Raw genomic sequence first — 12567 nt, 5'->3', positions numbered from 1 at the left:
TGTTGTGGGTCAGTCGGTTCCACCTTCAGCAGGACCGGAGCGTGGTCTGATAGACGCTTCACTCCTATCGATCCGAGAGTGGCCCCTATGCACCGCTGAATAGTAGGTATACGCTTTTTCATGTGGGCGGAAAAAATGCCATGTTTCTATTCGATGTAGTTCCCTGATAAATCTTGCTAAGGCCTGTCGAAACATGTGATCACCTGGAGTGGCCGGGAGGGCCTTGTCCATTGCAGCATCCATCACCCCGTTAAAGCCCCCCCCCAATTATGATCTGCCCCACCCCCCACTGTGCAATCTTGGGTAACAGACCCAACAGGAAGCGATCTTGTCTTTCATTGGGGGCATAGACTGTCACTAATGTACTTGTTGACCCATCAGTTTCCCTCCCAGTACCAAGTAGCAGCCCTCTGGGTCTCTTTTTACGAAGTGTTTCTCAAAGCAGATGCCCTTCGCTAGCAGAATGCCCACTCCCCGCTTTTTTTGCCACTAGAGGCAAAATATTGTTTGGGGAAGGCCCTATGCCTTAGTCTGTGCTCATCTTCTGGGAGCAGGTGTGTCTTTTGCATCCATATTACTGGAGCTCGCATATCCCTCAACCTGTTCAAAATAGATTTCTGTTTAATCAGGGAATTAAGCCCCTGAACATTTAATGTAACGAGTGTTAAATCATCCATCATCACGCCTTGATCGTGTTCCTTTCTCAGAGCACTCAAGCCCCTCCACCCTTCTGATGATCACGTATTTATCATTTGTAGTTCCCCGCATGCAACATGTTCCCCCCCCCCCAAACTCCTGAACTTGAACTTTCCCATTGAACTTTCACTGTGGTATTACCACGGCATCTCACCGGGTCTAACATCCACACGGGAATTTCGGGATCTGGTCAAACCCCCCCCCCCCGTTCACCCCCCCATTTGTTTAACATTCTTGATCTAATTCACATCTACTCCCATCACAGCACTTAGCGTTGTGCCCCCTTTTGTTGGTGTCAGGTCTTCTCATTACCTTAAGGGTTTCTTTTCCTCCCTCCCTGTAGTTCTTTACGTGGGATCGGTGAGCTTGGGCTCCTTGTTGCACCCCCGCGGGCGGGGGCGTGCTGGCCTCCATTGCTCTTTCGGGTCTGCCTTCTTTCCCCCCCCATTTCTGGGTGAGGACCCTCCTTGGTTGTTGCTTTTGCCACCCTCCTCCCCCCCTCATGAGATCCTCCTTGTCCTCCTCTTTCGTGATTGTAAACCTGCAGACTTGTCGGGTATCCCCAGCGATATCGCACATCCCTATTTCTCAGCCATTCTGTGACCACCCTCAGTCGTTTCTCTTGGCGAGCGTTGCCTGAGCTAGGTCTTGAAATAGTTGGATAGATGTGGTTCAAAAGCTTAGCGGTTCTTTTTTCCGGGCAGCTCGCATTATATCCTCCTTTAGTTGAAATAGGTGTACCCGAGTCAGCACATCTGGAGTTAGCTTTTGGTTTAGTTGAAATGTGGAGTAGATCCTGTGTGTCCGGTCTAGCATGATTTCTCTGTCCTTGCCCAAGATTTGCCGAAATAGATCTATCATGTATTGTTGCAGATCAGAGTCCATCACCGATGTTGGGATCCCACGGATCCGAATGTTATTTCGCCTGGACCTATTTTCAGCATCTTCTTTATCCTGAACACGCTCCATTTGTTGCTCGAGTTGATACACCCTGTTGGATAGCACCTCCTGATCATGACAATGTTCAGTCATCACAGTTTCCACTTCGTCGATTCTTTTCTCCACCGCCATGACCCATTTGTTGAGATCCGCTATTGATTTGGCTAAGTCAGCTGCACTATCCTTAATGTCCTTTTTGAGCTCTTGCAGCATTGCTGATAAGTCCGATCTACGAATCGGTGGGTCTTCTAGCTCTCTTTACCCCTCCGGAGGCAGGGGGGGAGGATGATGAATCTGGACCGTAGCCTGTAGTTGGTTACGTTTCTGGGCCTCTGCGGACTGCATTATGGACTTGATGTCTCCAGAGCCTTGATTCTTCGACTTCGAGAGTTGCTTGGACATGTTGTTGATTCGGTGGGGCGAGGGAGGGAAAAGTTCTCGGCAGTTGCCTCCAGCCTGTGTGTCCCTGATCGTGCCTTCCTGTTGTCTGCGGCCGGGAACACCTCAACCTCCCCTAGGTCTCCAACTCTGGCACGTGGCGCCCCCATGGTGTTGCTGCGCTGAGGCCCTGATGTTTGCAGGGGCTACCAAATTTCTTATATCTTGACGCCTTGTGTTACACTTCTCAGGGATACGCTTGGTCGGTATCCCCTTATCTCAGGTGTCCACGGTCCCCCCCTTTGCCGCTGCCTCTGGACTACTTGTCCTGATGTGTCAAGAACGCTGCTGTTTTCCCCGGTTAGGAGACTGTTTTCCCCAACAGGGGGAGTCCTTTTGCCACTGGAGCCCCTCTCTGTATCACGTCGACCTCTCACTCCCTTGTCGCTTCTGCCATTAGTCGCAGGACCCCCGATCCGTCTGACGCAAGCTCTAAACAGGTATGCTTAATTGAGGGCCTGGAGCACTGCTTTTTAATTGCCCTGTATACAGTGGGCCCTGTAGGGTACTTCGCCGGGGGACATAGCCCATCAGACACGCTCACGCCAGATGCCGCTTCAGCCCAGCTTCTTCTGTTGAGAGGGTGTCTTCAATAAGGAGTTGCAGAGTTGGCCTCAATTGAAAGTTTCCATATTTTCTCCGTGCTACGCGGGTGCCCTGATCTTCTGTGTGCACTTTTCATGCAATGTTGGTGTGGGCTGACCTCCTGTTGCTTAGCAGTGTAGGTTTTACCCCATCTCCCCTTTCCCCCGGTTTAGGCACTCCCGCTGCCCCCCGGCGTGCTGTGGAGGAGACCGTCGTAAGCGGGGAGGGGCCTTTCAGCAAGGCTTCTCCGCGTAGCGCCCCAGCACCAGCCCGGGTCTTTCCTTTATGGTCGCCTGCCTCTACCCCTCATCCGATCCGCACCTCCTCCTCCTCCGTAGTGTCACCCTGCCCCGCAACCGTGTCCACGGCGGGGCGACGGCCGGCAGCCCGGAGGGGCCTCACGATGGTGCGCCTCCACTCTGTTCAGGGGAATCTCTTTTCTCCGACTCCCGCCAATGCATTAACACTGCCGTCATGTAGCTTTGACTATGAAGCGCTTCGGCTTCTTACAGAGCACACATACATCGCGCTCCTCAGAATGAACAATTCCGAGCTTCTGAGGCCAAAGAGCAGTGGAGGGCACAGCAGGGATTTCACTGAGATCTGTGATGTTGCCTCTGGGCTGTCATGCTGCACATCGCAGCTGCTCCTCCTCCCCTACACAGCGATCCGGTGCAAACTCTATAATGTCCCACGGTGCAAAGTTCAGCCACGCCGCCCTGGAGGTTGCAGTCCATCATAAGGCCAATAGCCTGGGACAACAGGTGCATAGCCCCGCCAAAGTTCACACAGCAGTGCTTGTCCCAACCTCACCTGTGGCTGTATCTGTGCCGGGGCTTGTACTTTGAGTCCTTGGAAGCCGCCATTAGCTCCCGCCCGTAATCTTGGTTCGATCAGAGCGCTTGTGGATCAACTGTCCACGGCCCAGCGGTGACAGCTCATTATGCCTCTGCAGCGGGCCCGCAGGTTCCACCGCTCCTCGGACACCTCCGGAGCCATTTTGGGGATGAATAGGGGATTATAAGGGGCGTAGGGGCCTCGGGACAGGAAATAAGTCCCAGAGCTCACCGAGGAGGCATCCGTCAGCGTCCTCGGCTGGCCAAACCCCCCACCCTCTAATGGCGGCTCCTTTAAAGGGAGTTCAACCACGAGGGATCTGCCGAAGAAACTCTACTAAACTCGGGTACATTGGGCTAGTAGAACATTTTAGCAGGAAACGAGACTATTTTTTTTTCAAACTTTATTTCTTATTTTCAACAAGAAAGAAACATATCAAGTACAAAGCAAATGCTACTAGGCCAGCAGGCTATCATCCAGGTAACAACATAAACCTGAATCAAAGAATACAATAAACAAGACTATTTTAAACATACATGGACTGGGCTTGTTGATGCACTTTATTTACAGGTTGCCCAGATGGGGGCATCCTCACACAGAACTTGTCTGTAGCTAAAGTACTATTCTGCCATGTGTTTAATCTAACTTGTCTTCCTTCCTATGTCTGATATTGATTCACATTACTATTTGATTTGTATGCCATTGGAACTGTCAGTAGTTGGTGCATTTTAAACAGTAGTCAATAGTGAATGTTGGTACCACATAGACATTGTACATATTGACCATATCAGATTTCCCGAAGCATGGTGTTATTGATTTTGTATATGTATTGAAGCTTAGTTATATAAAGAACTGTGTTATCACATAACGAACGTAGTGTGTGGACATTCCTTTGTGGGGTCTTGGGCACTACCCTGTACTTAAGAACCAGCTGGCATCACTTCCTGAGAGCTTAAGACTTGATTACTTGTCCATTGCTGCTGCATAGAGAATCTTGGCTGGGGTGCTCTGTGCTTCTACTCTGCCATATAGAGGGCAGGAGTACAGAAACCCCCCTCCAGTCTTTACACGGTCCAACCTCACGTGCCCCACACCACTCCTTCAAGTTATGCCCCTGCTTCAACTGTCGATTGTCTCTTTCTATTCACTCTGACAGTGTGTGCTCTGGGGCACCTTTTGCAGCCTCGAAACACCCTATAAACACACCTAATTAAAACGTACTATCAGCTTGTATGGTTGTCCACTTCATTTAAAAGATATGCACTACCATTGTGTTAAAAATTGAGATGTTTCGCCTAAATGGGTTCATTCACGCAGTGTACTAAACACAGAACTTGTGCAGGACATATGTCTGCTGGTTAACCACTTGATGAACCTGGTCCACCTTAATTTGCAAATAAATTCGTGTTTTTGCTACGGAAAACTTGTAGGGCTCCGGTGTCTCCATTAGAGAATGGTTTCTGTTTTGTTTACCACCCTGTCCATGGCCGTAACAGAAGAACAAAATCAATGTTGTTGTAATCGAGTGTGATTCCATAAACAGCCAGCAGAGGGCACCAACACTTTGTAAAAAGGTTATCTTAACTCACAATGTTTGAAGTGCCAATTTTGGTCTGGTGTTGGACAACACCAGGGTGCGTCATGTTTTCCTCACGGCACATCAGTTCCACAGATATTTGCCGCCCTAAACACTAACCTTTGGTTGTATTTTCTGAACAGTTACAATAATGTGTAAAAATGCAGAAAATGGTAGTTGTATTATTGGGCTTTTTCGGAAGTTTTACACGAATGCAAATCTCATGTTTCGTTGTTTAGTTTTCTGCAACTCACTTTTTTTGGTCTCTTGATAGATCTTTGTCCAAACTGCTGCAATGACAAAAACATCTAAAGTCTGAAAGTACAATATGTAGCATATGTAATTGAACGAGTTTAGAAGAATGCATCTCAAAAGTGCCCTTGCCTTCTATAGTCTAGTAATGCTTGCCCGCGAAATCAGAATCCTGCGGGCGTTACAGTACAGTTTTTTTTTTCTTCTTTAGTGCTACGCTACTTTTTAGGTGTGGCAGGAGATGGCTTCACTCTTTCCAAATAATGCTTACTCCTCTCCTTGGTGGCCTGCTGTCAATCAGCAAATTTGTGAAGCATGCAGTGCTTCTGATTTGTCCGTTGCTTTTTCAGTCTGAATGTAGCATAGGGTCCTCGGGTCGAAATATTGTCTCATTTGAGGGCGATTGAGTGAGGCAGCTGCAGTATTTTTAAGACATTGAGCTGGGGCTAATGATACTGGTGGCAGCAGTGATTATTTTTTTTTCTTTTTTTTCCTTTTTTTTTTTTTTTTTACACTATCACCAACTTGTGGACCTTCCTCGCCCATTCCGCAGTTGTCTTTTTTTCCATTCGTCACCGTCACATTCTGCTTTTCATAGTGTTTATCGTATGCTCAAACTTTAGTAGCAAAATGCAAGCAGCTCTGCACTTGAAAATATAGTGTTGGGAAGCAAGAATGAGCAACCCCATCCACTCGGAGAAGTCGTCGCCGCACCTTCAGCTTTGTTTGCGACCGGGAGACGGGTCTCAAATGCTGTGGACAGGGGCGTTGCTAGGGGGGGGCTAAGGGGGCTATAGCCCCTGATCTTTTGGTTGTATCCCCGGATAGAATCTCAGGAGCTACAGCCAAAAGACTAGCTAGCCCCCAGTCCCAACAGTTCCGCCATCAGCTTAGCCCCGGGTCTTTTCCAGACCTAGCAACTCCCCTGGCTGTGGATTCATATTCTGCGCTTAAGTGGTTCTCTGAGACGCATGTAGATTTTGCTGAAATGCCCACTAATCTGTTTAAAAAACGTGCTAATATTTTGTCTCATCAGGGTCTTAAAACGATATTTTAGAGTAACACTGTCTTTTTCTGTACGATCATCTACATGTCGCAACTTTTCGACACCTTGATGGGAGCATTCCAAACCCTTCTTTCAGGTCGCGTTTGTGTGTGCATCACCTTGGCACTTGGCTACACTGGGTTGTAACATTTCAAATTAGATATGGCACATGATGCGTGCATGAATAGAGCTGACGTCGTTTTTGGAATAAAATGATTGCAGGTTTATTGCAAATTCACAAAATGTCACATTTTGCTTTTCGTTACAGGCCAGCCGATAAGGATTTTGAAGCAGTCTCCCACGCCTTTCAAAGCCATTCCTTCCCGCGGTTACAGCAATCCTTTCTAAGGCTACCATTCGTATCCGTGGACCTGCACGGCTGCAAGGGCGCTCCCTATTTTGGGCTGAAAGCAGTGGCGTAACACAAAATGTGGGGGCCCCCCTGCGAGCCAAAACATGGGAGTCACCAACAGTGCACATGAACATTAATGCTTTGATATTCAAAATGCCATGTCACATTGAAAACATGTCCCACTGGCTGCACAATGTAGACCAGTGTAGGCACATAATAACATTACAGTAAAGCTTGCCAGTCCACATTTAGACATACCTAGACTGGTTGCACAAAAATGCCAGTCGAAGCAATAACACTCATCAAGAAGAGAGCACACATTAAAGCCTGTGTCTCTGCTGCCTCTAACAACACAGACAAACTCTTCAAAATCTGCACAGAACTGGACAATCCTGTTACGGTCTCCACCTCTTCTGTTCCCTCGCAGGCGCTCTGTAGGGCTCTGGCCTGTCACTTCTCTGCTAAAACTCAGCACATCCTGTCCACTATCTCCCTCTTCCTCTCCATCTTCCTCTCTCGGCCCCCCTTTGGCCATCTCTACCTCTCCTCCTCCTTTCTCCTCTTTCTCTCTGACAACACCTGACAAGGTTTCTAGACAAGTCCGATCCATGAAAGTGTCGTCCAAACAGGTGCTCCTCTGCTCCTCCAGAACCATCAAAGACCACATTGAGGATTTCTGTAATCACTCTTTCACCACTGGAACGTTCCCCTCTCCCCTTAAGCACTCACTTGCGCACTCACTCCTCAAGAAGCCGTCTGCCGATCCTACCTGTCCAGCAAACTATCGCCCAATCTCCATCACCCCTTTCCTGGGCAAACTCTTGGAAAAAAGCTGGCCATCTCCCAGCTTACACTCCTCATTGAATCTGTTGGTTGTCTCCATGACCATCAGTCTGGCTTCAGAGCTGCCAGAAGCACGGATGCTTCTCTCCTGAACAACCATGAAAATCTGCTACTTTTGACACAGTTAACCACGCCATCCTGATCAATCGACTGCGTGAGAACCTGGGCATCACGGATCAGGCCCTGGAGTGGCTGACCACCTTCCTCTTGGACTGCCCCTCCCAGGTCCAACTTGGTCCCTTTTCTCTCCGCCACCTCTCTCTCTACCTGTGGCATTCCCCAGGGCTTTATCCTCTCACCCTGGTTTTTCAGCCTCTACTTGGCCCCTTTGGCCCACCCGATCTCTACCTTCTCCTCTAACTTTCAGTGTTATGCAGATGGCACTCAGCTTTCCTTCAGGCTTCTCTCATTTGTTGCTCATTCCTGACTGTCTATCTGTGATTCAGGATTGGTGCACTTCCAACGATATCTACCTTACTGCCATTAAGATGGAGATCCTTCTCATTCGGACTCCTGCCCCTGTTTTCCCTCTCACTCTGGCCGCCCACCTTGGGCCCTCTCCCTTTTGTCTCATCTTCGACTCCACTCTCTCTTTCTCTCTGCTCATCTCGGACGTCGCCAAGAAGTCCCACTCCCTACCAGCTGATCCTCCTCAAAGGGACTCTTCCCTTTCTCACTTTCCCCAGAAGCTCAATGTCTCCAGAGCCCTTTTTCTCTCTAGGCTGGACTACTGCAACAGCCTCTTTTTCAAGCTGCTTCCTCTACTCTCCGCCCTCTGCAACTTATCCAGAACAGGACAGCGAGACCTATCCTTGGCCACAAGCCCAAGGATCATATCTCTACAGCCCTGAAATCTCTCCACTAGCTCCCGGTGGTTGCAAGAATCAAGTTCAAAACCCTTTGCATTGTCCACAAGGCTTTCTGGGGTCAGGCTAACAATATACCCAACACTCTCTTCCAAAATACATTTTTTCTTGAGCCCTTCTCCAGCTACCTCCAACCAGCTACCTCCAACTCTCTAAGGGCTAGATGCTTCTTCAGGCAGAGAGTGGGGGTAGATATCTCTCCTCTACAGATGCCTCCCTCTGGAATGGCCTGCCTGCCCTTTCACACTTTAGCAGACCACCTGATGTTCCGGAAGCAGCTCAAAACCTTCCTCTTCTCCTCTGCTTTCACTCTCTCCCTCCCCTGCTGACCTACCTGACCTAGCTGTCTGCTGGACCGACTGGTTGCTTGGCTATCCTCAGAGTCTCACTGAGTCCAGGCACTTTCTTAATTAGTCACCCTTGCACTGCCTCCAGCCTACCACGATCTTAGGGTATGTAACCCTACAGTTCCTTGTTCTCCTTGCACTACCCAGAGCCGCACTATCCTGGCTGCACTTACTCAGAGCATTACAGCCCTGATTTCCCCTCCCTTCTTCCTTGCACTTCCCCCCCTCCCTTTCCCCTTGCATTTCTCATTCTCGTACTTGCACGATTTGAATGACATAATGCCTAGTAAGATCATTTGTCTTGTCCACCCTCTATCTTCACTCCACTGCTTGCCGCGCCAAGAAACACGTGTGTACAGGCGTGTTATAATAGACTTATATCATATCATTTTATCACAGATGCTCAAAAAAATATACAATGCTGCAGTAAGAAATGGCTAGACTAGCAGCACCCACATGCCAATCTAGCCAGGTAATCACACTTAGAGGGACTGCTTCATCAGAAATGCGCAGTTAAAAAAAAAGTCATACCAAACTGAGGAATAACTAGACTGGATGCACCAAAAATGCATCCCTAGCCACTAATACCACATATCATGCCTGCTTAGCCTGGACATGGACAACCATTATGATTTATCACACAATCCCACCGCCCACACATCCCCTATACCTCCCATGCTCTACCCCAACCTCCAAAATCAGCTCCTTGGCCCAGAATTACCATTACCTTCACTTCCCTCTTCCTTGTCCCAGAGTTTACATTTGCGGCCCCTTGCCTCATAGGTAAGTACTGGGATGAGGAAGAGTGGGATTAGGAGTAATGAAGATACAGGTAGCTAAGTCAGGCATTACCTCCATGTTCCTCTACCTCATCCCAGTGCTTGTGTATGAGGCATAGTGCCTCATACACAAGTATTGCCTCATACACAAGTACAGGGACAAGGAAGAATTAGGGCTACGAGTAATGACGATTACCAATAAGTAATTAAGGCATGAAACACAAGTAGGGGCTTAACAATATTCAGTTGACTCGGCTGCAGCAGAAATGTTGGGCTATGCTGACTCAACCTGGCTGACCTTCAGAGCAGTTGCCGAACAAAACGGGACACAGATGTTAAACGGCACCTGGGTTTCGCTGTTAATAAGGGCCCAGAAGTTACTAACGTAAAGCATTTCACTGTTAGTACCTGCATTCAAATGCCACATTTATTAGGCAATTGAAATTGTGATGTGTGTTTAGTACTTTCATGCCAGGGAAGTGATTGGATTCTCACAACAGTTCATAAGTGGCTGCTTTCACACTTAAAGGAGAGAGTTAACTGCTTGTAACATTGAAGCTGCACTAGAATAGTCTCATTAAAATGTGTAAAGAAGTTAGATGCCCCCACACAAATATGTTTGCCTCCCCCACCACCCGTGAAGTTGGCGCGCCTCTCAACATTTTGAAGGATCAGCCCCCCAAAATGTAGGTTTTGTTGCGCTCCTGAACACAAGAACAAACACCATTCACCATAGACAAGCATGCACACCCAGTCACCCATACATTTGTGTGTACCCTTTCACCATACACTCACATAGGCAGCCACCTCCACATTTAAGTGTACACTCTTTCACAATATACTCGGACACGCACATGTCATGGGGTTGAGGGGAGCCCTATCACTTCAAAAATAAATTGGGCCTCAGTATAAGTTTGCCGGTCCGGTAGCAACGGTACCGGTAAGCTTGCTGGTATCGTTGTTGCCAGACCGGCAAACTACAAGTTCTGCTCGCGAGTGCCTTCCTGCCCGCCAGGTCTGACCTGGCAGGTGTACCGGCATGCGCGAGCAGAGCATGTCGTATGCACCGGCACCATTCTGAATGGTGCTTGTGCATCCGAGCTCCCCATTCCCATTGAACTCTATGGGGATCAAATGGGAATGGGGAGCATTTTTTTCCAGCGCACGTGAATGGGCAATTAAAAGCGCAAGTTAGGCGGCAGCCTGCCAGTTTTGACGGCAAGGCTACCGCCAAACTTGTAATGAGGCTGATTGTTTCTTTTTGAAATCATAGGGCTTCCCCACCCCATGACCTGGAGGCCTCCAGCCTGGGGTCTTCCATGTCATGGGATAGGGGGAGCCCTCAGACTTCAAAAAGAAAGTTTATTTTTGTAGTCACTCTGTCTTTATAAAGATTATTTATGTTACAGAAATAATTTCTTTATGAAAGCAAAGTGATTTCAAAAAGAAATAATAAAAAAAAATTAGAAAAAATATTTTTTTAAATTTTTTTATACCAAGTGGGGCCCCCTCCCAGGACATGTGCAAGCGGGGCCCCCGCAACGCGGGGGCCCCTGTTACGCCAGTGGCTGAAAGCAGTTCTGTTTGCAACGTGGAAGGTCACAATTCTTTACAATTTACCCGTGCCATCCTGCACACGGCGGGTGCTTGATGGGAGGGGGTTGTTCATGATTTTACCACTCTCCGGTGGAACAGTGCCCCATGCCAATTGTACCTCGGAACTTTCAGCTCTCTATTCCCCCAGGAGAATAGAGTGTATTTGGAGAGACTGATCTTACAACAAAGTAAATTCCCTCTTCATGTCTCATGAGATCATTGAAACCCCTCCCCCCATCCCCCACACACATGTATGTCAACCCCTGCTTTTTTTCTGTGGTCTTCCAGAGGGAAGCCATCTTTTCAGTGTTTTTCCGATTCCTGCCGGCTGTTCCCCCACCACTTGATCATGGGGTTGTGCTTTTTGTCTTCCTTCAACAATTTTTGATGGTGCTTCCTTCCCATTTGGGCCCATGTTGCGTATCAGTGTCTGATCACTCACACCACCAGTTTCTTTCTGCCTGGGGGTACAGCAAGGCGAGCATGTGTAAACTAGCATGGGAGCGGTGGGAATAATTTTCTCCCACGTACCTTTTAAAGCACTTGGACATCCAACTATCTACTCTCATTGCACCATCTGGCGCCATGCTGCCCAAGGAAGTGGCTGCCCCAATTATGGAGGGGCAGTCCCCCCCGAAATAACCCATATCCAACTACACCTTGTCCAGTGCCCTTTTCATTACTGCCTGGAACTAGAAGGCGCTCCGTGCTGAACCATCTGAGTGTATATCCATGGGGTGGCCCTTGATGGGTATAACATTTGGGAACCCGCCCACTAGGCTGACTGGCTCACTGCTGTACATGCTGGAGTGACACTTGGTTCTCGCCCTCCCTTAATTGGTTTTGGACCACGGTAACTACATGTGCCCCTCATGATCAGACATAGCTATGGTCTCCATGCACAGACCTCCAGCCCGCTCTTCCGAGGTGTTTGGTACAAGCTTGCCCACTAATCAGTGCTACAATGAAAGTGAAGGCACCCAATGTAAACACTGCTTTAAGTAGCATGTCTTCATAATCTGATTCATTCGTGCAAGGGAGACCATCGGTTAATACATTCCACACAGTTAATGGTTTGCCTTGTATCCCCCCCATGGGGCATCCAACCCAAACTTTCATGGCCATATATTATTTAACATGTAACTAGTGGATTTTTGTGGGATTCTCCAGACCAACCAGTTAGGAGTAGTGAATTACTGCTGTGTCGAAGTTCAAATAATGGTTGTGTTGGGACAGGCTCACCCAATAAATCGTCATCATGTTTGGGGTGCTGTTTGATAGCAGCCTTCCTCTCAAGTGGCCAGCTTGTATGCATCCCAGTATTTCCTTTAGTGTATCAGATTCCCAGGGGCCAGCGCACTGCTTTTTTTTTTTTTGTTTTAATTTCTATTTTTTTTCAACAAACACACCAAACAT

General features: G+C 48.3%; 1 protein-coding gene across 2 annotated transcripts in view; it reads left to right on the top strand.

Moving 5' to 3' along the window:
- NT5C3A (5'-nucleotidase, cytosolic IIIA) overlaps positions 1–12567 on the top strand; it is a 656918-nt gene that overhangs the window by 94641 nt on the left and 549710 nt on the right. The window lies entirely within an intron of this gene.

The sequence above is a fragment of the Ambystoma mexicanum genome, chromosome 5p (genome assembly GCF_040938575.1).
Source record: "Ambystoma mexicanum isolate Mex_15411 chromosome 5p, UKY_AmexF1_1, whole genome shotgun sequence".
Lineage (NCBI taxonomy): Eukaryota > Metazoa > Chordata > Amphibia > Caudata > Ambystomatidae > Ambystoma > Ambystoma mexicanum.
This window is presented reverse-complemented; position numbering and strand designations above follow the sequence as displayed.